The 25,528-nt window shown below is 55.5% G+C and overlaps 1 protein-coding gene across 2 annotated transcripts in view; it reads right to left on the bottom strand.

Moving 5' to 3' along the window:
- The window catches only part of SEPTIN9 (septin 9), a 160,741-nt gene that overhangs the window by 109,123 nt on the left and 26,090 nt on the right, over positions 1 to 25,528 (bottom strand). The window lies entirely within an intron of this gene.

Here is a 25,528-nt window from a genome sequence, read left to right as displayed (position 1 = left end):
TACTTTCGAGTCACAGAAGGAAGCTCCTGGCCTTCAGGATCCAGGCAGGCTCTCTGTCCCACCCCGCCTCGCCCAAGCCCCCCACTCCAGTTGACAGACGCTCAGGGCTGAATCCGCTTGGAGCTCGCCTGTGTCCCAGCTCCGACACGTCGGGGGGCTGCAGGACAGCCTGTCCCTCCCATCTTTCAGCTTCACTTGTAAATTTTACTGCAGTGGCATGAACACGGATGGGACCCTGGGAGCAGGGCTGGGGGCGGCGGGCGCTAACACAGTGCGGAAGACGATTCCTCACCAGCTGAACCCAGGCTTGTGGCTACGGCGCGTCATTTGTTTATTGGCACATCCAATGAGCTCTTGATTGGCGAATTCAGACGTCTGGGGCCCCACTGCGGGCTGGGTGAGTTATCGCCCAGATACGACGGGGGAGGAGGAAGTCTCTCTTCTTGTGACTCATGTTTTATTCCTCATTGCTCCCTCCGTGCACAGTCCCACAACCCTCTGTTCCTACTCCAGCCCCCCAAAACAGGCCTTGGGAATGGGCTGAAGTCCCCAACTTCCTAGCAGCCATCTGAGGCTGAAGGTACAGACATGGACTGGGAGATGCTCAGCATCCACACACCCCAGCGGATGGAAAACTCCCTCTGGCTCCACAAAGGCACACAAGGGGCCTCGCAGGAGAGGCCGGCTTGGTACCAACCGAGCCTCCAAGCAGCCAGTGGCTGTGCCAGCCTGCAGACTCCTTGCCCCCGGGCTGCCAGGAGACTTGGCCAGGCCACAGACCGGGGAGGACAGGCTGTCCCCAGGGGCCGTCAGTGTCCCAGCCTCCTAGACACTCATCTCAAGCGGGCACCCTGCTCCGCGGGCTCAGAGGCTGGAGGCAGCTCGCCACTGCCGCAGTGTGGGGACAAGGGCTGAGTCACCAGCCTGCCCTAATTCCACGTCAGCCGGAACAACGGGATCCGAGCAGAGAAGAAAGAGCAGCAGGCCCTTTGTGGCTGCACTTATTTTTAAAGTCGCCACAGTGACCGAGGTGATGTTATCCCCCGGGAGCCGCCCGTCTGCCTGCCCCCTTGGACTGCGGCCACACGCCCTAACAACACCCCTGCCCACCGCCCAGGAGACACCCAGCAAAGTGGTGAGGAAAGAGGCTGAAATTCAGAGTGGCAGCCGGTCCACGTGGGAAAGCGCAGGGAGCAGGAACCCCTCCTCCCTCTTCGACACCTTCTCAGCAGGTGTTCGAGGCCTGCCCTGCGTTCACAGCCCCTGCTGGAATCCCCCTTCCATGCCCATCCACCCCCCTGAACACCTGCCCAGTGACAGGGAGCTCAGTGCCTATCAGAGCCGCTTCCTCTATCTTTGGCAGTTTGGGCTGTTTGAAAAAGAGATAGAGAGAGAGAGAGAAGGAGAAAGAGAGAGAGAGAAGTTAGGGAGAGAACTAAAGTCAGCCTGACTGTAGCTTTTGCCCATGGAACAGGGTATTCACTTTACTCTTTTCTGGAATAGAAAAGTGGAACGAAGACACAGAGGTATGGACTACTGGCAGCTCTTTCTGGGGGCTTGGAATTTGGGGCATCTGCCCCCTCCATTTTGACAAAGGCACTGAGACCCTGGCCCCAGGAAGCGTTGGAGGCGGGGGTCCTGAGGGGACATCATCTCCCATGCGTCCCCAGCAAAGATGGACATCTGACTACGGAAACTTACAAGAGAAAGAACAGGGCTCGCTCTGGGGTCCTGGAAGCGAACGGTTTTCAATCAAATGGTCGCTATGAGGAAGTGTGCCTGGAAACCAGCCCGCGAGGCCAGGTCCTGCAAAGCGGGAGACTGTTCCTAACATGACGATATGGAGGAGGCAGCCTGCGTCCAGGTACACCCGGGCTCTGTTCGCCCCCCTCAGCCAGGGACCCCCAGGCCCCCGTGTGCTCCAGAACTTCCCCCAGGGGGCAAAGCCAGGGGCCAAGGGAGAAGGCGCCTCTGCCATCCTCTGCACCAGGCCTCTACGGCCTCAGCAGGAAGCCACAAGTATTTAGGGACAGAATTTTGAGCTGGGGTCCCCAGCCCCTGGCCTCTCCGTCTCCTCCTCTTGGCTTCCACTGAGCATCTTGGCTGTGTCACTCTCTCGACACCTCCACAGAAGGATGGAGAAGAAGAGGAAGCACTCAGTCTGCCCAGCTCGCTCAGAAGATGCTGCGACGATACGACGTCTTGTGGACGACGGGACCCATCTCAGCAGCCGCAAGGCGCATGTGGGCTCCCTGTGGGCGGGATCTCTACCCCGTTCCCAAGCCACCACAAATCAAGAAGTTTTGTGCCACTGGGTGAGCCCCTGGGCCTGCTGTGACCCCAGGGGAGAGGGTGGCCGCTGAGCCGAGCTGCACCTGAGACGCAGCGGTTCGGTCTTGGCACAAAGCCTTGGGGACAGAATGCTCTGTGGGAGGGAGGCAGGGAGAGCGGGCGTGCTGGCTGGGCCCCCTCCCAGCAATCTTGTGTTGTTCTCCTGGATAACGAAACCTTCCTGCCCTCAGTGCTGCTAGAGCCAGCCGGCAGCCAGATCAGCCTCAATGAGCCATTTGTCCCTGTGCGAAGTGACCTCGGGGACATAATGAGTTTGCTATTAACACAACCCGCTGCCTCACGCTCTTCCCCTCCTCCCAGCATGAGTCACTTGCCGACATGGCTGGGCCCGGCCGCAGGCCTGCCAGGGGTTTGCCAGCTCTGGCCAGGCTTCGAGGAGCAAGACCAGCACAAAGGACAACGGCTGCCTGGTGCAGAGGCCCAGGGGCCCCACAGCTCCCCCAGACTGTCTGCATCCGGGGGCCCTGAAGCAAGGGGAAGGCCCCCCACGTGTCTCTTTGGTTCCAGGGGACCTGGGCAGCCAGGCCCCTACCCATTTGGGGACAGACAGTCTTCCTGGAGACTCCTGCAAGCAGGGAGCTGACGGAGCAAACCAATGTGGGACCCAGCCAGAGAGAACAGGAACAGGACAGCCCATGGCCTCTGGGCCAGTGACCACCATCCCTACCTCTGGGACAGCACCAAGTCCAAGACAGGTCTGGGGGTGGGACTGCTCGTTTTTCATTAAGACTGAACACTCTGGTTCTTTCACCCACTGAGCTCCAGGCACCGGGAGGGGCGTGCAGCAGGCTCTGAGCTGGCCTCGCTGCTGGGGCCTTGGCTCCTCTCCACCTGACTCAGAGCTGTTGAAGGGACATCTTTCTAAGATGCAATGTCACCTGTCACCTGCTGAATACATGAGAGCCTGGCAGGGCCCACGGGTTGTGCCAGGCCCTCCGTCTCCTGCAGCCACTCCTGCCTCCTCTCCCCGTGCTATTCCAGGACCTCTGCTCATGCCCAGCCGCTCCCAGTGCCCACAAAAGCCAGGTGCCACACCTCCGGGCCTGTCCCACTCTGTTCCCTCTGCTCGGCAGGCCCTTCCCGCTCTCCCGGCCTCGCTCACTCTCAACCCTTCTTCAGGTCTCTGCTCAGGTACCACTTCTTCTAGGAAGCCGCCCTGGAACCCCCGGGTGGAGGGACTCTCTTCTGGACCTTTCTGCAGGTTTTCTCAGTGGCTGGGACAGCCTGGAACCCAGACCATTCACCGGAGATGGGCTAGTGGAGCAGAGAATCAACTGTATTCTCTTGCCCCAAGGAAGTGAGACAGGGAGCGCCCAGCCAGAGGAGGAAGGGAGCCAAGAGCATCACCCATCCGAGTCCCAGAAGTTCTGCTGGCCAGATGGGCCACCTTCTCAGCACAACTGTTCCCCAGCAGAGAGAAAGTTCTCTCCTTCAGGAACAGCGTGGGGATGCTCCAGATGGGGCCACGTCTGCACTGGTCTCAGAGGCCGTGGAGAACCAGACTCTCAAGGAAAGCCAGACCCACATGGCCACAGTCCCGGCCCTGGGCTGTCATCTGTGCCCCAGTGAGCACACATCTGGAGCTGCACAGCCCAATGGGCAGGGTGGGGCCGGGAATCTGCCTGGTTAGCCGAAGCTGCCGCACAGTGGAGAACAGACCCGCACAGTGAAGAACAGACCCCCACGGTGGAGGACAGACCCGCACGGTGGAGAACACACCCACGGAGCCTTTGGTCCCCGGGGGCAGCATTTTCAAGGAGGTAAACGTGGATATTCGAGGCCAGTGAATCACCAAATGTGAGCACATTTCGACAGGCCCTTGGCCATCCGCAACCACTGAAGAGGAGGAAACTGACAGCCTACGTGGTGCACACAGTCTGCTGGGCCAGCAGCGTGTTCAAGGCCCAGCGCTTGAGGTTTCCACTTGGTTATGGATAATCTGAACCGTTTATCTAGGAAAAAGTCCAACGCTGTCCAATTGGGGACCTTGAGTCTCAGAGCCTGTGTCGCCTTCCTGCAGAACCCCGTCACTTTGCGGGTGCCTGCCCTCTCATCCCGTCTGCCAGCAAAGCTTCAGGTGTTCAGAACTCAACACAACAGCACAGCCGTTAACCCTGCAGGGCTCCCGCATCCACCCCGCTCGCCGCCACGTCTTCAGTTCTGAGCAGGAGGAAGTGACACTCGGAACAGGGACCCGGAGACAAAGCAAGACCTTCAAAGGGAGGGCGAGCTGTGTTCAGTAGCAACCCCTGTTAAAGGGAAATGAGCACTCCTAGCTTGCAGGAATGTTTTGGTTAAGAAAGGATGAAAGGCAAGGCTGAAACAGCGGCGTGCTGGTCAGCGTTTAAGAGCCAGCTCTGGCGGACGGGGAACAGCCTGGTTCATCACGTTTACCAAATGCCGTGGTGTAAACACGCCCTGGATGGCCCAGTTCAAGCCATCAACATGACATCACCGAACAGAGTTGGCAAGGGACGTGAACAGCACTGGCTGACACTCTCAGGTGACCACTGCTCACTCTTCTTTGGGTGGGGGGTGATTCAACAAGGATGCCCTTGGCTGCACAGAACAGCTACAGCAAATAGGGTTCAACTGGCAGCCCAACCCAATCAATTGCCACCAGTGTGATGCGGGGCACGCTTTGGAGGCTGCCTCACTGCTCAGGGAGAAAGACGGCTATGATGATCGACAGATGATGTCTGCCCCAGCCTCAGGATGGGAGACCAGCAGCCCGTATGCCAAGCATTTCCCATTCCTGACCTAAAGATGTTTTTCTTGCCCCTTAAGCTTGGTGCAAATGTCATCTCCTTGGTGAACTCTTTCCTAGTCTCACCTTTCCCCTCAGTAACCCGTGCCACAGAGCATGCCACTGATCTATGATTACAAAGGGAGAAACTGGTGTGTGTGGCACAGACCCTAGTTGCCCTCCCAATATCTGATCTCTCTTTCTTCTACAGTAATGAAAGTTTCAATTGGGCACATAGCTGCCCAGCTACAGAATACACTTCACAGCTTCCTGTGCTGCTAGGAGCAGCCAGATAACCAGATATGGCCAGCAGGAGGGAGTTGAAGGGTCTAACCTTCAGGGCACTCCCGCCCCTTCCCCTCCCCCTGGCTGGAGTGCAGACATGATGGCTGGAGTTGGAGCAACCATCTTATTTCACGAGATAGAAGCTGCATGTTGAGGATGGCAGAACAGCAAAGGAACAGCAAACTGCGTCCCTGCCACCCTGGCCCACCACGTCTGCTTACACTTGGACTCAGAAGGGGAAGAAAAATGAACTTCTCTCTTGCTTAAGCCCCTGTCATTTTAGTCTTTGTTACACAGCTGGACGGCGCTCTGACTGATATAGTGTGTGCCTGAAATCCTGCCGGTCTGGGAGCTCCCTGAGGGCAGGGCAGGGGGCCTGGCTTTATGCACTGAGCCCCTGGCAGCATCTGGCATGACAATGTAGTTAAAGCAAAATGAAGAATCCAATTCTTCCAAGGTCTGCTTTGTTTGCTCCCTTGGGTATCTGAAACTGGAAAGTACAGGTCTGAGTTTAAGTGGTGGGTATACGGGTGTGCACCACAAAATGCTTCCAACGTAGCTGCACGTTTGATAATATGCATAATAAAGGTAGGGAGGAGAGAGGTAATAGGGAGCCACGACAGCTGTTGGAGCAGGGGCAGACCCCAAAATCGAGCAGGTGTCGGAATTACAGCCCTGCGAGTATGGACGTACCTTCTTTGTTTCCTTCCTCAGATTGCAAGAAGGACGCTTCTTGAGCACAAGCGCCTTAAAGGCTCAAAGCCCCCTGCTTCTCCATCCTGCCCACCCTCTCCCCACCTGGACCTGCAGGATTCTACAGGTGGTGTGGGCCAGCCCAGACGCCAGCTCTCCGTCCTGCCCTTCTGGGCGCAGCTCTCTGCACAGGACAGATGCTGAGTGAACAGCAGCCCCTCCTCTCCAGAGAGGTGCTCCCCAGCAGCCTGGTCCTGCCACCCAGCTGACGCTTCTGGATGTCTGGCCAACAGCTTCTTCAGCCTCCCTCTGGTGCCCCCCCAAATGTCCTGAGAAGGGGGAGGAGGAGGGGCGAGGAGGAGGAAGGGCAGGAGGAGAAGGAGGAGGGGGAGGAGGAGATGGAGGAGGGGGAGGAGGGGAAACAGGAGGGGGAGAAGGAGGAGGGGAGAGAAGGAGGAGGGGAGGAGGAGGAGGGGGAGGAGGAAGAGAAGGAGAAGAAGGGAAGAGGGAGGAGGGGGAGGAGGAGAAACAGACGTGGGAGGAGAAACAAAAACCAGAGGGAAGACCGCAGGAGGAGCGGGGGCTTTCCTGAAGGCGGGCTGTGCCTGTGCTCTGCTGCACTTATTCGCTCCATTATGCCCTCCTGTAATCCTCAAGAACCCCCGAGGGAGCTCTCCAGTCGCCCCATTTCTCCACGGGAAGCAGAGGCGCAGGGAGCACAGGAGCCTGCCGAGGCCCCCAGGTACCAGTGGAGTTGCTGGGACGCTAACTCAACCCATCCAACTCGCACGTCCATCCATGTGGACCTAGACAGGCTCAAGGGCAGCAGAGGCCGTGGCTCTGGGCCCTTGCAGAAAGCTCTAAAGGCCTGGGGGGCCAGACTGGAGGCCAGGCCAGGGGTGAGGTACCTGCGATGCTCGGGAGAGGCCGTGTGGCACTGACCTGGCGGGCGTTCACAAATATCTGTGGGGGGGAGGAGCAAAGGAGGCCAGGATGCAGCACAGCTTCCCCCAGATGAACCTCGGCGGGCAGTCTGGGCCTGGTCACTCAAACCGAGAGTCCTGGTCTAGGCCTAGGGAGGTCCTCACCAGCAGGGAGACCCCACCCTGTGTTGCTTGAAGATTCAGATGCTAGTTTTCTTCTAAGGATGGAAACTCAGAACCTCGCCCCAGGAACAAGAGGCCCTGAGCGCTGTGAAACCCTCCACAGTGTTCACATGGGTTCCATGTGGAAGGCCTTTCAGATGCATATGGGATGCAGGTCTCCACCCACCGGGCAGAAAGAGCATCGGATGTGCGCACGGTCCACGCACGTTCAAGCTCTTTGCACACAGCTGTGCGACACAAATGAACAGCCACAGTGGCCAGGACACAAGGCAAGACCCCCCATCAGCCAATGTTGCAGAATCTTGGCAGCCACCCACGCACGGGCTGGTGGTGGAGGTCAGGGGAGGGGGCGTGTTTGCACAAGCCCTGCCTTTGCAGCTCTCCGCACACATGTGGCTGACAATCACACGTTCGTGCCCGGGAATCTGGCGCACAGCCTGCCAACAACAGAGCGCTGGTAATCCCCAGCTGCTCTCCTGATGCCAATCAGAGAGGCGGTCCCAGGCAGGCCGGGGAAGGCCACCGTTTTCAAGGTCACACACCCCATGGGAGAGGCTGGGCCAGGGGATAGAGACAGGCATCTGACCCAAAGCCATCAGCTCTCAGGCACACGGGTCCACGGGGGAGCAGAGACCCATTCATCCAGCAATTTTATTGAGCAACTACAATGAGCTCAGCAGCACAGATGATTCAGATCATCCAGCTCGTGGAGGACATCTTGATCCCATCCTGGGCCCGATGTAATAGGAAGAACTGGGTTCTTGGCACCTCACAGCCCTGAACAGAAATCCTGACTCAGCTAAATTATTAGCTGGTGGAGTGCAGGCCAGTTACTCAATGTCTCTGAGCCTCAGTTTCCTGGTAAATTTCAGTGCTCGTGCCTCCCATACCAGGTCCCAGTGAGATACGTCTGTGGGCACCCAGCACCGGCCTGGGTCGGGCGGCCCACCACACAGGACCGGATTGATTCCTCATTGACAAATGTGTGACATCAGGCCCTGGGCCACCCTCCACTCCCGGTGGGAAATGCTCAAGTGACGATTTATCCATGGCCATCCTAAGGGGCAGAAAATGGCAGCAGGAGGCCGGTAGGTCCCCTCAGCTGCTTCTCCCAAAGCTCCCTGGGAGAAGAAATTATCGGCTCAAGTGTCGTTTCCGTCCCTGACAGCTGCCGGGTGCCTCCACGCATGAGCAAGCCCTCGGCCCCTGGCAGCTGGCCCCACGCGGCAGGAGGGGCTTGTGGGAGTGGGTTTGAACCTGACCAGTGACCCCCAGGGAGTCAGGGGTCATTCAGCCCTCCCTCCAGCTGGAAGGGAGGCTCCAGGCTGGGCATTTGGGGAAATCCAGTTCCTGAGAGCTGGGTCAGACTGGAGGGAGCGGGCTGTAAGAATGGCCCTCAGTGCCCACAGCAGAACAGGGCCGAGGGGAGACCCACACCCTGGCCAGGGCCCTGGCCAGCAGGAGACCCACCTCCCATCAGAGGAGAAACAACCGCCATCGAGTGAGCATGTGAGTGTCAGAGTGTGTACCAATGGGTATGTGCGTAAGGGAGAGAGACAGATCTTGGGGAGGCCCTGTACCCTCTACGCCCGTCTCCTCATCTACAAAGTAGGGACAACGCTACCTGCCTTGTAGGGCTGTCATGGAATGAAAACGCATTCATATTTATAAAGTGCTTGGAACACGGCCTGGCCCAAAACAAGCGCTACAGGTTTGCTAAATAAGAAAAAAGGAAGACAGATGTCAGGCGCTTGCATCCTGAGGAACAGAGCTCGGCATACGTGAACGCCCACAGCCGTCACTGCTGAATCGCCGCTTAGAAGTAGGACGCGCAGCTGAGGCTGGAACTGCTCTAGTGACCCCTGGGGTCTGGGCCTAGACGGAGCTGCCTCCCTGCTTACAGCTGCCTAAAGTCCCTGTGTGCATGCACACGTGCAACACACAGGCATGTGTGCATGCCTACATGTGACCGTCTGCCCGTGCTGACCCAGCGCCCGTCTGACACGGTGCTTAATTACAAGGTCTGCGCTCAGGGCTGAGGCTCTGTTTCCATAGGAATCAGGGGCAGCGAACTTTTTGGTCAAAATGAGCAACCAAAGAGAAAGATCGGGGGGAAAAGGGTGGTAGGATCAAGCCCGGCCTGATCCCCCACCCTAAAGACAAAGCAGAGTGTGTGGGGCCTGATGGCAGAGGGCCCCTGTCTTAGGATTATTCCCAGTAACGTTACACTTGGAAATTCACATTCTCATAAAATAACAGATGCCTGGTATTGGCAGGAACCTCAGAGGTCCCTTCTACAGCATTCTTGAACAATCTCTGCACAGTCCCTGCTTGAATACTTCCAGGCATGGAGAACTCACTACTTTGCAAAATAGCCTGCTCCACTCAGAAAGTGAAACTTGTGAGAAAAACGCTGCTTTATGTAACAAGTCAAACTCCAGTTTCTAGTACTTTCCCAAGTACCCGGTAGTGGTTTTGTATTTTGGAGGAACTCAAAATAAGTCCTCTCCTTCTTGTACATGACAACCCTCCACCTATCTGGAGACAGGGACCGTGGCTCTTCTGCGCCTCCTGTCCAGGCAACTGCCCAGCGCCCTTCCAGTCCCTCCTCTGACTCGTCTCAAGCCCTCTCGCCCTGCAGCCCCTCTCCTGGGGTCCTCACTTATCCATCCACATCTTCCCTCAGGACTGCTCCCAGGAGACGCTCCTCTGCAGACAGGGCTATCGGAGGTTGAATTGTGCTCCCCAAAAAGACAACTGCAGCCCTTACGCCCAGAACCTGTGAATGTAACCTTATTTGGAAATCGGGTCTTTGCAGATGTACGCAAGATGAGGCATCCTGAATTGGGATGGGCCCTAATCCAGTCACTGTGTCTGCATAAGAGAAAGGAGAGGGCGACTTGGTCACAGGGACCCACAGGAGGAGGTCATGTGGCGATGGAGGCAGAGAATGGGGTGATGCAGCCATAGGCCAAGGAATGCCGGCAGCCACCAGGAGCCAGGAAGCGGCACGGAAAGGACCCTCCCTCAGAGGCTCCAGAGGAACCGCCCCTGACTTCTCAGAGCCTCCAGAACTGTGAGAGAGCAGACTTCTGCTGTCTGAGCCCCCAGCCGTGGCCATTTGTTGTGCAGTCCAGGGCCTGCGCAAGGGTGGCCCAGTGGCACAGTGTGTCCCCTGGTACTGCAGCCAGCATCTGCATCTGTCATTCTGTCTCATCAGCAGGGTCACACGGCTGCTCACCCCCGGCTCCGGTCAGCAAGCGTCCGCGGATCTTCCCACGTCCTGGGGAGGGCAGCCCCGCCGCTCGGCAGCCGCCTGGTGTGGGGGGCCGCCCGAGGTCCTGGTGGCCACCTCTCCCCGTCACTCTCAGCAGCTCAGTGCCCTTCCTGCACTTCCTCTGACCCAAGGGCCCTGGGGGAGCCCCAGAACCTACATTTTAACAGGTCACCCAGGCAACTTCATCAGCCACTTGCATTCAGCCGCTTGCCACAGGAGGGCCGAGGCTCCTTCCAGTGGCAACGCACTGGGCTCTCTGACCTTGGCCTCGGACTCCAGGAGAAGGGCCATCCTGACTTGAGAGACACCCTGGGGCACAGAAGTGTCTCCTGAGCCCTGCAGAGCTTGGGACATAAGCCACCAGGGCAGGCCCTCAACTGCGCAGGACACTTTGGGCAAAATCTGCTCTTCTGAGCCTACATTGTGCCCACCCCACCCCCACTTTCTGTTCCCTTGAATGAACAGCAACAAAAAACATGGTTTTGTGCCAAAGGTGGGGCCTGAAGTTTCCCAGAGTCCGGTTTCCTGCCAGACCAAGGTACAAACCACAGGAGTGTTCGCCCCTGAGTGTGTGTGTGTGTGTGTGTGCGCGCGCATGTGTGTGCGTGTCCCTCCACGTGCAGGCTGGGGAAGGGTGGAGAGGCTCACGGAAATTCCTTCTGGTGCTCAGGAAGACAGAAACATGGAAAATGAGAGCTGTGCACACACGCGCGAGTGCACACGCACACACACGCCCCAGAGAGGGAAGGCCTTCCTTTTCTTTCACCTCGAAGGACCTGGGCCTCATGAAACCAGACTGGACTCCAGGGACGTGGTGGAAGCCTGGGTAGTGCATTCCCATGCTCCCGTCTGCCCTGCAGGAGCTGCGGCCTCTCCCAGGACCCACAGCCCCTCCTCTTCCCACCCCCATGGCTTCCTCCTCTGGGCTGCTTTAACCCTTGCACTGCCTGCTCCCACCCCCACCTTTGCACTTGGGTGTGAATCATTTCCTCTGCACGCACACAGCCGCACACCCAGCGCTGGAAGAGAGAGAAAGGGAGGCTTCCCCTGTGGCAGAGGACGGGCGTCTCCTCCTGGCTCCTCCCCACACACGGCTGCCAGTGGCAGGAGCCCGTGGTGCCGTCTCTTCACCGAGTTTCTCCAGCACCCCAGAAGGCCCCTTCCCGCGGACCAGCTCCAGCCCCCCAGCCCCTCAGCCCACTTCTCGGACGCCTGGTGGGGAGTTCCTGTGGACCAGCTCCAACCTGCCCACGCCCTCCAGAAGTTTCTCTGCCGCCCAATAAGCTGCTCCTACAGACCCACTCCATCCTCTGGCAAGAACTTCCTTGCCTGCCGTAGGCCACAGGTTTCCGTGGCAGCCATGTGCTCTCCATCCAGGCTGAACCTGAGATGAAGCAAGCAGAACGATTCCCCGAGTCCTTCACTTCCTCTCACGTCCTTTCCCTCGGCCCCAGAGGCAGGAGCTGCTTCTTTAGTGCATGGGGTAAAATATCCATAATATGAAATTTACCATTTCAACAATTTTTAGGTATGCATTTCGGTGACACTAAGTCCGTTCACATTGTTGTGCAACTGTCACCACCATCCATCGCTAGAACTTTGTCATCTTCCCAAACTGAAACTCTGTCCCCGTCAGACAGCAACTGCCCATCCCTCCCCCAGCCTGTGACCCCTGCCTTCTATGAGAGTGGACACACACCTGTCCCTGCCTCTGCCTTCATTCTTCGGGAGCTACAACTAGAAGTGGGATTGCTGGATCATACGGTAATTCTACGATTAATTTTTTGAGGAGCCATCATACTGCTTTCCACAGAGGCCACACCGTTTTACATTCCCACCAGCAACGCATAAGGCTTCCAATTTCTCCACGTCCTCATCAACACATGTTATTTTCTGTGTTTTTTCTTTTAAATAACAGTCATCCTAATGAGTATGAGGCGGTATCTCATTGTGGCTTGGATTTGCATTTCTCTAAAGATCAGTGATGTTGAGCATCTTTTCACGAGCTTATTGCCATCTACGTCTTCTTTGGAGAAACGTCTATTCAGGTCCTTTGCCAATTTTTTAATTGAGTTGTTTGGGTTTTTTGTTATTGAGTTGTAGGAGTTCTTTATATATTTCTAGATATTAATCTCTTTTCAGGGGGCCGGCCCCGTGGCCAAGTGGTTGGGTTCGTGCACTCCGCTTTGGCTGCCCAGGGTTTCACCGGTTCGGATCCTGGGTGCGGACATGGCACCGCTCGTCAGGCCATGCCGAGGCGGCGTTCCATGTGCCACAACTAGAGGGACCCACAACTAAAAATACACAACTATGTACCGGGGGGCTTTGGGGTGAAAAAGGAAAAATAATAAAATCTTAAAAAAAAATCTCTTTTCAAATACATGATTTTCAAGGATTTTTTCCCATTACGTGGATTGCCTTTGCACTCTGTTGACAGTGTCTTTTGATGCACAAAAGTTTTTAATTGGGAAAAAGCCCAATTTATCTATTTCCTCTTTTGTTGCCTGTGCTTTTGGCGTCATATCCAAGAAGTTATTGCCAAATGCAACGTTATGAAGCTTTCCTGTATGTTTTCTTCTAAAGTAGCTGCTTCTTGTATTTGCTGTTTCTACGTCCCTCAGGGTCTTCATTTACCCGTGTAGTAGGTAAGCACCTTTACCAGTTAATAATTCTTCTTACAACACTTTGCTGTTTAAATGACTGGTGTGGTTTCTGTTTCCTGCCTGGGCCCTAACTGATACACCAAAGTAAGTAGAAGGAAGGAAGTAATGAAGATAAAGGCAGAAATCAAGGAAATGGAAAATAGAAAAAAATAAAGCCAAAAGTTGTTTTTTTTTTTAAAAAAGATCTACGGATCACTGAACTCATAGTTAGACTGATGAGAGAAAGAGAGAAAGAAATGGGAAACACAAATTACCAACACTGCAATGAAGGGTTATCCCTAAGGTCCTACAGACATTAAAATAATGCCTACAAACGCAGGAAGACTATAAAATAATAAAGGGATATGATGAACAACTTTATACAAATAAATTCAACAACTTACATGAAATGGACAAATTCCTCCAAAAAACAACCTACCAAAATCAACACAAGAGGAACTAAAAAAGTTTGAATAACCCTCTCTCTATGCTAAACAAATTTAATATATTGAACTAAATGTTAAATCAATTTAACACAAATACTTAATTTGTCATTTAAAAACGACGTTCTGAGAGCAAAATTCTAGAGAGAGCTTCCTTGATGAATTCTATCAAACATTTAAGGGAGACATGAGAACAATCGTAAGCAAACTTTTATAAAAAATAGAGAGGAGGGGATACTTCCAAACTCATTTTATGAGGCCAAAATAACCTTGACAAAGACATTATCAAAACTAACTACAAAGAAAATACCACATCAACATCCCTCATGAATCTACACAAAAGATCCTTAACACAAAACTAGGCAAATCAAATCCAACCATACATAAAAGAGATGGTAAGTCATAACCATGGGGGACTTACTCCAGGAAGGCAAGCTTGGTTTAGTAGTCAAAAATCAATCATTGTAGTTCACCCAGTAATAGAGTAAAGGAGAAAAAGTGATCACTTCAACAGATACAGAAAAAGCATTTACCAAAGTCAACACTCATTCACGTTAAAAATTCCAGTAAATTAGAGAAAGAAAGGAATTTCCTCAGTCTAACAAAGGGCATATATGGAAAATCTATATAACTGTTATAAGTTCTGGCTCAAGGCAAGGATGTCCACTCACCACTTCTATTCAATATTGTACTGGCATTCGAGCTAGTGCAATAAGGCAAGAAAAAGAAATTAAAGGCATCAAGATCAGAAAGAGAAAAGTAAAACTGCCTATTTTCACATGACCTAGTCATTCTCTTAGTAAACCATAAAATATCTACAAAACAAGTCCTAGAATAATAAATGACTTTGACAAGGTCATAGGACATAAGATTTATATTCAAAAATCACTTGCATTTTTACATCTAACAGCAAACAACTGAAATTGAAATTTAAAATATATATTCAATTTACAGTAGCATCAAAAAATAAAATAGGAATAAATTTAACATTGACATGAAGATCTTTTCATTGAAAACTACAGAAAATGTAATTCTGTATAGATCAGAGAAATAAGAGAAACACAAAGATCTTTAAAAATGGAGACATACCATGTTTATAAGATTAGAAGACTCAATGTTTTTCCTTTTTTTTTGGTGAGGAAGACTAGCCCTGAGCTAATAGCTGTGCCCATCTCCCTCTATTTTATATGTGGGATGCCTGCCACAGCATGGCTTGACAATCGGTGTGCAGGTCTGCACCCAGGATCTGAACTCGAGAACCCTGGGCCACCAAAGTGGAGCTCATGAACCTAACCATTACACCACCGGGCCAGCTCCAAACTCAATGTTTTTAAAATGTCAATTCTCCCTAAATTGACCTATAGATTCAACGCAATCTCAGTCAAACTGCACACAGCATTTTTTTTTTCTTTTTTTTTTTTAAAGATTTTATTTTTCCTTTTTCACCCCAAAGCCCCCCGGTACATAGTTGTATATTCTTCGTTGTGGGTCCTTCTAGTTGTGGCATGTGGGACGCTGCCTCAGCGTGGTTTGATGAGCAGTGCCATGTCCGCGCCCAGGATTCGAACCAACGAAACACTGGGCCTCCTGCAGCAGAGCCCGCAAACTTAACCACTCGGCCACGGGGCCAGCCCCTGCACACAGCATTTTTGTAGAAGGTGACACACAACTTCTAAAATTTACAAGGAAATTCAAAGGACTGAGAACACGCAAAGCAATGTTTAAGATATATTGGGGGATCTTATTTCAAGATTTATTGTGAAGCCACATTAATCCAGACAGTGGTAGAGACAAAGAATAGACAAAGTATCAACAAAACATGATAGAGTCAGAACTGGACCCACACACACAGGCCACTGATTTTCAACAAAGGTAACAATGTAATTCAATAGAGTAAAGAATGTCCTTTCAACAAATGGTGCTGGAACAACTGGATATCCAAACAGGAAAAAAAGAAGAAAATGAGCCTTAACCTCACAACCATACACAAAAATTAATCCAAGATGGTTTCTAAACATAAAATAAAAGCTATAACTATAAAGCTTCTAGAAGAAAACATTGAAAATATCTTTGCGACTTGTGGGTAAGCAAAGCTTTCTTACAAAGAACACAGCAGAAACCAAAAAGAAAGAAATTTGTTAAATTAGAATTCGTCAAAATTAAAATTACAAGCTTTTGCTCATCAAAAGATACCATTAAGAAATGAATAGGATGGGGCCGGCCCGGTGGCACAGTGGCTAAGGGTGCACGTTCCACTTCGGCAGCCTGGGGTTCACCAGTTCAGATCCCAGGAGCGGACATGGCACTGCTTGGCAAGCCATGCTGTGGCAGGCGTCCCATGTATAAAGTAGAGGAAGATGGGCAGGGATGTTAGCTCAGGGCCAGTCTTCCTCAGCAAAAAGAGGAGGATTGACAGTAGTTAGCTCAGGGCTAATCTTCCTCAAAAAAATAAATAAACAAATAAATAAAAGTTACTCTTTCTATTAAAAAAAAAAAAAGAAATGAATAGGCAAACCATAGACTGGGGAAAATATTTGCAATCCACATATCTGAGAAAAGGCCAGTCTCCAGAAAGAATAGGACAAGTCAAGCAACTCAATTTTTTTTTTTTTAGGAATATTAGCCCTGAGCTAACATCTGCCACCAATCCTCCTCTTTTTGCTGAGGAAGACTGGCCCTGAGCTAACAGCCGCGCCCATCTTCCTCTACTTTATACATGGGATGCCTGCCACAGCATGGCTTGCCAAGTGGTGCTGTGTCCAGACCCGGCATCCGAACCAGCGAACCCCGGGCCACCAGAGCGGAACATGCAAACTTAACCACTGTGCCACCGGGCCAGCCCCAAGCAGCTCAATTTTAAAATGGACAACGGATTTGAAGACATTTCACAAAGGAAAATCTATGAATAGGCAATAAGCACATGAGAAATGTGCTCAACAGCCTTAGCCGTCAGGCAAATGCAAACTGAAACCATAATGAGATGCCACCACGCGCCCACCAGAATCACTAAATTGTCAGAGTGACAGCACCAAATGCTGGTGAGGATGTGGAGCAACCGGAACTCTCGTGCGTTGCTGGTGGGCGTGTAAAATGATGCAGCCACTTTGGGAAAAAACCTGGCAGCTTCCTACAAAACCAAACACACGCCTACCCTCTGGCCCAACTATTTCACTTCTCGGTATTTACACAAAAGAAATGGAAGCCTATGTACCCAAAGAAACTGGTACAAGAACGCTCACAGCACTTTATTCCTAAGAGCCCCCAAAATGGAAAGAGCCAGGGACCATCAAAGGAATGGCTAAAACGCCATGGAATGTTCACGGAAGGAACACTGCTTGGCAGAAACGGAACAGATGACCAGCAACTGCCGCGACGCGGACAGGTCCCCAAAAAATTCAAATTGGCAAAATTAATCTCTAGTGGAAAAACTTAGAACCTTGGATGCCCCCGGGGAGGTGGGGCAGAGAGTGGAAGTGAGGGGGACGTCCTGACAGGAGTTCTGATGCGCAGAGTATGCACGTGCCCAAATTCAGAGGATGTACACCTAACATCTGTGTGTTTCACAACGTGCACACTTAACCTCAAAGGAAGAAAAAGAACCATAAACAAATACTGGACACCAGTCAGTGAAACGCAAGCTGAAGTGTCTACAGGTAACGTGTGCCGATATCAGCAGCTCATTTTGGGCAGCATCGGAAAAGCCGCCGGACGGTCAGTGGACGGAGGGCCAGCTTTGTGCGGAAGCAGAGCTAGCTGGGTGCCACAGGGCCAGGCAGGGTGGGCAAGCGAGTGTTCACGCCACAATTCTTTCATCCTTCCTGTGTGTTTGAAATTCTTCATGGTAAAAAGTTGGAAAAATTTAAAGGAGACTGAGACACGTCAACCAAAAATAGGGAAGAAAAAAGAGATGGCAAGAGACCCTCCCCCACCTCCTCCCAAACCTCACTGCCTGGCCCAGAGTCGTCGGTGAGGTCCCCAGCGCCCCTGCCCCAGCGCCAGAGGAGGGGCCTTCCCGACCCCACGGTGTTTCCCATTGTCTCCACCTGCCGCTGCCCCTGCCTGCCCCCGCAGGCTACAGTGAGTGGAAATTACACCAGGGCAGCCTCTCCCCACAAATTCACGGAAAACGAAAGCCCAGGAGGGGCTGGGCTCTCGAGGGCCTGTACCGCCACCTCCTGGAGGACAGGCTTTCTGCACCCCGACTCCTCTCCTTGCATCCGCGTCCTCGCTCCCAGGGCTCCACGGCGCCCCTCACTGCAGTAAACCTGGGGGTGCTGATTCACGGAAGACGGTGTCTCCAGAACCCAGCCCCTCTGCCCGCTCCCCGCCCGGGGTGCATATTCTCCTCCCCTCCTGCCTGCCTCTGCAAGCCAGGGGGCGGTGTGGGCTGCAGGGCCTTCCTCGGGCCACCCTCAAACACACATCACAGAGGCACAGCTCAAGACCCCCTCTCTGGTGGCGCATAAGCCCCCCGGCCCACGGTCACCCCCAGCCCCTTCCTCTCTCCCTCGGACACAGTGACATCTGGATCAGGACACTTGAAGACCCTTGAACCTGTAAATGTGCTCAAGTCAGTCATTCTAAAGCTGTAGTTCTCTAGTTATTATCAGGTAATAGTGTCTCTGACATCTCACACACAGGCATGGCTGAGAGCCCTGCATCTTTGAATGGAATACGCCACCTGGAGAGGGCCCCTGGACCCTGCTGGGACCCACTTCCAGGCTGGAGGGAGAAGCCAGCCGGGGCTGGGCTGGGTGGGTGGGAGGAGGCCAAGTGCACACTGAGGGCCGCCCAGCTTGAACACCAGGGGCAGCAGGGACAGGGAGGGACATGGGCCTGGAGCGAAGCCATAAAAGGCGAGGCCTCAGGCCCTGCGGTGTGCCTTCTGCTGCTGGACAACCACACCTGTGCCACCCCCACCAGGTGCCGGCCAGTCAGGGAACACGCTCTCTGAGCAGCGAGCGGGGCTTCGCCCTCTGTGGGGTGGAGTGCACAGGCACCCACTGTCCTACTGGAGAGGCTTTGTCCCTGAGTCCTATCCAGCTCTCTCGGGGTGAGCAGAAATACTGTCAGGAAGGCACAGAGGAAGAAGCCAGGACAGGCTGCCCGAGGGCAACTCCAGGAGCACCCCCTGGAACTGGAGCTGGAGCAGCTCAGGCGACCCCAGCAGCAGAGGGTGTCCGTCCCTGACCAATGAGCCATGTCACCATCACTCCTCCTCCCTGACATCCAAGCCCTGGGGCCACAGCCGGCAGAGGAGCTGCTGGGGCCCCTGAGCGGCTCCTTCCCGCCGCCCCTGCTCCATGATGGGACTCGGGCCAGGCTCTGTGCGGAGGAGCCGCTTGCAGGCTCCAGCGAGCACCAGGAGCAGGAGAGGGAGACGCCGGGCACATGCGGGTGATCAGGAACGGCGGGCCTCCCAAGTTCCCTGCACCCGCCCCCCCCCGCTCCCCCCGGGCACAGAGGGACACAGCAAACCCAGGGGAGCGACGGACGGTCTGAAGAAGAGGCAGGAGGCGGGGAGAGTGGCTGGGAGGGCCAGCCTAGGCTCCACGGGAGAGAGAGGGATGCAGAGGCGGGCGCGTGGAGGAGACGCAGGGGGTCCGTGTGGGCCCTGGAGCTGGGCAGGAGCCAGAGGGCGAGGAGCCGCAGCCCAAGCGTGCGGCCTGCAGGCTGATGCACGGGCTCTGCAGCCCCCACACCCCCATTTCTCCTGCCGCCTCCCCCAGGCACCGGGCCAGAACTCCCCAGCCTTGACTACTGCTCCATCATGGGAGCAGGTTTGGACTCACCCCCAGCTCTGAGGGCAGGTGGAGAACATTCTGGATTTTCACGCCAACCCCTGGAATCAGGGGCCCAAAGCTGGGGAGAAGCCTGAGGCTCAGAGGGGCCCGTAGGCTGGATGGTGGTCCTCAGATGCACTAGGCACATGGGGGCCACCACCTGGAGTGGGGCACAGGCAGACGTGTGTGTCATACGGGGCTCATGACATCCCCACCCAGAGACTCAGGATCCCAGGTCCTGACAGAAGGGGGCCCAGAGCAGTGTTTCCTTCTCCAATGCCGGCGCTCCTCTCTGGAGGCTGCCCGCTCCTGGGGCCACCTTCCCAGGACAAGGCCCCATTGGCCACGCCCTACCCTCGGCCAAGTCAGCACCAAACCACAGCCTTGGCCTCCAGGCTCAGACTCTGCAAGTGCTCCCACCTAAAGACAGCAGCCCCAGCGCGGGGCAGGGAGGGGCAGGGCGGGGCAGGGCTGGGCTGGCCACCACAGGAGTGCACCCAGTGGGCTCTTCATCCATTCATGTCCACCCAGCAACCAGAGGCCCTCCCTCTCCAACTTCAAAGAGCGCCTGCAACAGCCTCCCTGCTCCAGGCCTCTCTGCTTCTTCTCCATGCCTGCCGCAGGCCATTCTCCCAAGCCACAGGGCACTCAGGTCCTCTACTCCTCACACCAAGAAAAAAGCCAAGACCTCACAGGGCCTCCATAGCAGCCTGACCTGGCCCTGCCTGCCTTGCTGGTTGCCTCCCTCCTCTAACGACATAGTCAGTCACTCACACCTTCATGATGAACCAACCTCAGGGCCTTTGCACCTGCAGTTCCCTCTGCCTGAACACTCTTCCTCTGGACTGTGGCCTGATCGGGTCCTCTGGCCATGTAAATTTCAGCTCACTGTCACCTCCTCAGGGACAGCATCCATTAATCCCCCCCCAAACACACAAATATACACAGCTAGTGACAAGCCCATCACCTGTTCTTTGCTTCACCACAGCCTTCATCTAAAATCATCTATTGATGTGTTGATCAGCTAGTTGCCTGATATCAAGTTCAGATGGTAAGTCCCAAGGGAGCAGGGACGGCATCTTCCTCGTCTCTCACTGTCAGCCAAGGACCAGGAGGGCACCTGCACATACCAGGACCTCCGTTAATAGTCACCCAATGAACTGGTTCAAGCCGAGCGTAATGGTCCTGCAAACAGTGATGTGACGGCAGGAGATGAACTCCAAGCGAGGACACAGACAGAGGGTTCACACTCGCCGGAGGAGGGAGAGTTGGAAAGTGAGAAGAGATGGAGCACCGGGTGTGAGGGCTCCTGCCGCACCCCCCCGCAGGCCGAGGGCTCCCTCACGGCATCTGCTTCACAGATCCACCCAGCCCAAAGGCACGTTAAGGTTTTCACAGCAAAGTTTCAGAGTCGGCGCCTCTTCGCTGATTTCTGAGGGGTGTGTTGCTTTGTTTATTCAGCTTTGCTCAAGTCACAGCTTCCTCGTGTAAAAAACTTAAAAAGGAGAAGTGTGGACAGAAGGTCCCCAGGCAGGTCACGCAGAGAGGGGCTCCGGGAGCTGAAGCGGGCACTGCTCTCTGTCCTGAGGTCAAGCTGCAGCCTTGGGCCCAGAACAGTTCTCCAAACACGGCCACTTGTTAAGAGGAAATCCCCCCAGTTTCTCTGTTAACCCCCTCCCCCACTCCACCCCCCGGTCCCATGACTGCCCTTGAGGGACTGCAGCCCCCACTGAGCCCATCCTGGAATCTGGGTGTGGGTGGTGACGGCGAGACCAGGGCCGGAGGGTCTGGGAGGCACAGGGGTTTGGGGGGCACAGGGGTTTGGGGGGCGGCTTCAGGACAGAGCTTTGTGCCCGGACTAGAAGGGAGGCAAAAGGGGTGACCAGCTCTGAGCAGGAGGCAGACCGAGGGCAGAGTTGTTTAAGGCCACTCTTTAACGCCTAACAATGAGACCTTTATGTCATTCCTTGGGAGGACTTGACGCAGAAATAAATCCTCTAATCAGAAAACAATTCAGACAGACCAGTTTGGGTCAAAAACATCGCAAGGCAGCAGGCAAGGGGTCCTCATCAGGCGGGATGACCCTGGTACTGGACCTCGGGCCTTGGACCGCAGGGCCTGACCCCGGCCTCACCCCCACCCCCAGCGGTAGCTGAACGCCCGCCTGGGGCACAGGAGAGCCAGGCAGGAGGTGGCCTGGAAGAGGAGTGGGGCCCACCTCTGGCCAGCTCCTGGAACTCCCCAGGGGCTGAGCTCCTCACACCTCATCTGGGGTAAGTGACGCAGTGGGACAGTGAGGGATCTGGGACACGGAATCATCGGGTGCAGCCAGGACATGTGGGGACTGGAGTGGGCTGAATGGTGGCCCCCCCAAATTCATGTCCACCTGTAACCTGTGAACGTGGCCCTATTTGAAAAAAGGGTCTTTGCAGATGTAATTAGGTTAAAGACCTTGAGATTCAGTCATCCTGGATTATCCAGGCGGGCCCTCAATCCAGCAATGAGTGTCCTTACCAGAGAGGCAGCAGGAGATGTGGGACGCAGAAGAGGAAGGCTGCGTGACCTCAGAGGCGGAGGCTGGGGTGATGAGCACGAGCCAAGGGTTACCAGCAGCCACCAGAAGCTCGAGCGAGGCCTGACCCGGGTTCTCCCTGGAGCCTCCAGGAGGAGCAACCCTGCTGACCCTGGACTTGGGACTTCTGGATCAGAGCCAGGCGAGGACCCACTGCTACTGTCGGACGCTGCCCAGTCTGTGGTACTTGGTTACAGCAGCCCTAAGAAACGCCTGCGGGGACCAAGTCCCTCGGCGGTCAGAGCGGGGAGAGGAAGAGGCCAGGAGGGCTCCGGGCCAAGCCTCTCATCTTGAAACAAGGAAAGTAAGGCCAGAGAGGGCAGAGCAGGTCCAGGAAGCCATGACCACCTCCAGGTCTCCAGGTCATGCACGGTGAGAGGTGCCTGGGAACTCAGAGACCAGCAAGGACAGGGAATTGAGGGCCAGGTGAGGACTGAGGCCCTGCCCCCATGGGGCTGTCCAGCTCCGTGCCCAACCATGACACAGGACCCCCTGAGAAGAACAGAGTGCCCGGTCTGTCCGGGGTGAGCGCTCCGGGCCCCACTGCGCGGGGTGGATGCCCAGCCAGGGGCAGACAGTAGTGACGGCGCGGCAGGCCCTCCTACACCCCACGCTACAGCCCACTCGATGTTCAAGGCCGAGCAGAGAGTTCCATCCCCCTGCCCCCAAGTCCCCCACCATGCCGGTCCCCCCGCTCCCGCGGCCCAGCAAAGCTAAGGAACAGCTCCCCAGTGGAAAGTTCCCTTCTGGAGATTCTCTCCCTGCTGAAACGCGAGCTTGGAACAAGATAAAACTGCTTAATTTGTACAAGCCACAAAGCCAGTCCAGAACAAGGGAAAGAACGCCGATCCTTGGCTGGAAGGAGCTGCCTTCTGGGTCTCAGCAGCCAGTCACTGCCCCATGACTCACCCGGCCCTGCTGACACGGCCCGGAGGGGGCCTGCCCGCACAGAGGACCCCAGGTGGGTGGGCGCACAAACCAGGCAGGAGCCAGCGCTGCCCAGAGAGGGAGGGGAGCAGACCCGCGGGATCCTGTGGTCGCCCACACCTGCCCCAAGGCCCTTCTCCGAGGGGGGCACACCTCTCCCACTCCCCACCAACCCTCTCTGGGCAGCGGCCAAGAGCCAGCAGGACACGCCTCAAACACCAGCCCAGGGGGGCACGCGCAGCAACAGCCATGTCTGCACGTGGGCGGGTGGGGCGTCAGGCGGGCAGGCCCCCCTCCACACGCCCAGCAACCCGGCCCCCAGCCTCACCTCCAGCCGGGGTGCAGGTGGGGACTGTGACAGCTGTCACTACCGCCTTATGTGAGACAAAGGGGTTGCCCGTGAGAAGGAAGGGGCCCCCAGAACAGGCTCTGAGCCCACGGGCCGAGGGGAGCCACCTCGGGTGTGCTGGCCCAACACCCCCTCCCTATAGGTTAGGGAGCCGAGGCCCTGGGGACAGAGGGACTTGCTCCAGGTCCCAGCCGGGACAGGACAGAACTCGCTCCCCAGGGACTGGGGAAGCCCGAGTTACAACTAGAGACCAGGGCTCCGGTCCGAAGAGGAACACGTCAGGGAAACAGCTCTGGGATTTTCGTTCGTGTCTGTAACCAGTTTCAAACTGAGTTTTGAAAGAAATAGCTTTTTTTCCCCTAATGAAAACGCATCCAAAGGAGGATTTTATAGAAAGTAGCAATTTTTCTTGAGAGCAGGTCCCCACTTCATCGCTTGCCATGCTGTGCTCAGCTGAGACGGGTGCTCAGTGCGGCCGAGAGGCGCAGAGCTGACCATTTTCAAAGGCGGTTTTGTTCAGTGCATGAAAAGCTCCTGAAGTCTGGTTAGCCCAGGAGTTTCCAAGACACTGCCCTCACTCCCCACTCCCCAGGGATCCCTCCCGGCCTTTGTACCATGTCATTTGTAATATGAAGGCCCCTGACAGCCAGGCTGGTGGAGCGACCATCCTCCCCGGCCCACACGGGTCCTTCTCATTGTCCCCTACCCTGCAGCGCCTGCCAGGCTGGGAACAGGGACCCCTGGCCCTGCACCCCGTTGACCCCCACCTGGCCCATTGAGCTCAAACATGAATGAGATGCAGCTTCCCCGGCTGTGCCTTCCGCTGGTCTCCATGGCTGCCCTGCCTCCCGCGGTCCGTCCTCTGCACCCGTTTGGGCGTGCTCAGCAGCACAGGCGTGCGTGTGCTCGCACACATACACACAGAGGTGTGCGCATGGCCCATCGGCAGCTCCCCTCCCAGGGGCTGCCCCACCGGTCCTGACATTGCGTCAGGATCCGATGAGCCCCCAGAGCGGCAGGCAAGGGGCTGTGCTTCAGGAAGCTCTGAGCTGGGCCTTCCTTCTCCCTCGCCTCTTGGGGAGCCCCCCACACACAGTGGCAAACAACCAACCAGGGCGGATGGCACCTGTGGGGTGACATTCTTAGCCTCCTTGTGACCCAGGGGCAGCTTGGAAGCCCTGAAGCGCAGAGCGAGGCTGATGCCCCAGGTGGCCTCAGGCCTGCACGGTGCACCTCGGAACCCAGCTCGAGGGGTGCTCCGCCAGCGACAGGCACGGCAATGAATGGGAATTACTCGTGATGACGACAGACGCTGACGCGGTCACAGCACAGCATGCCTGGTGGGAGGAGCTGAGGAAGTCTGATGTGGAAGAGGATCTTCTCCCAGGGGTGACTCGAGAAGGCAGCCTCCTTCCTGTTCCTTTGTCATCCTTGCCCCTCCCCATCGAGCTCCTTGGGGGCTGCCATCTCAAAGGACCACTTGGCCTGTCTTTGAGAGGGTGTACCCACGCTGGGGGCAGGGGCCAGGCCAGGGACCTGTAAGGCCCCTCCAGCCTAAGAGCCAGCCATCTGCCCTCACTCTTTGCCCTGACATGACATCCAGATGTTTTAAACAGTGATTCTGCTCCAGGATCTGAGCAGAGCCCACATCTGCTAATCTTTCTGTCCTAAAATGTCCCTCAGTAGTCGTGGACGATGGTCACTGTGCCCCTCCCTGTTGCGGGGTTCCCAGGTGAGGACGGGACCCTAATGACACTGCCTCCCCAGGCAGGATTCATCTTGATGAAGCCCCCCAAGCTTCCGGCGGAACAGGACAAGCTCTCTCTGCCGTGTGTGCGCACACACACGCAAACACGCGATTGCACGTCTCCTCTGAGCACCCAGAGCTTCCAGCCCTGTAATCAAGTGGCGGGAAGACACCAAAATGCTATTTCAGGGAGGAGGCCGAGGCGGCCTGGGAGACAGACTTGGGCTGGCAGCCAAAAAACAAACCACACGGTGGACAAACCAACCACCAACCGCGTCCCGAATGCGGCCGCCCCAGACCCGAGCGCCAGACGCAGGTCCCCCACCCTTTCCCGGAGGCGCCCATGGTCTCGGCATCCACAGTCGTCTCAGGACACGAGAGTGGCCCATTGGGAAATGAAAGAGGAACAGTGAGGGGCAGGGAAGCCGGTTTAACTCAAAGCCAGGGCTGGTGAAGCTTAGCTTTCAGAATATTTCCTCCCACGACCTCGGAACAGTGCAAAGGAAAAGAAATATGTCCACAGAAATGAGGACAGTGCCTCCTGGGGGCTTCCTTCCCGAAGCACCAGCACAGCCCTGAGCCACGGGGCGGCGCGGGGGATGGGGG

This window comes from Equus quagga, chromosome 11 (genome assembly GCF_021613505.1).
Source record: "Equus quagga isolate Etosha38 chromosome 11, UCLA_HA_Equagga_1.0, whole genome shotgun sequence".
NCBI classification, from domain to species: Eukaryota; Metazoa; Chordata; class Mammalia; order Perissodactyla; family Equidae; genus Equus; species Equus quagga.
This window is presented reverse-complemented; position numbering and strand designations above follow the sequence as displayed.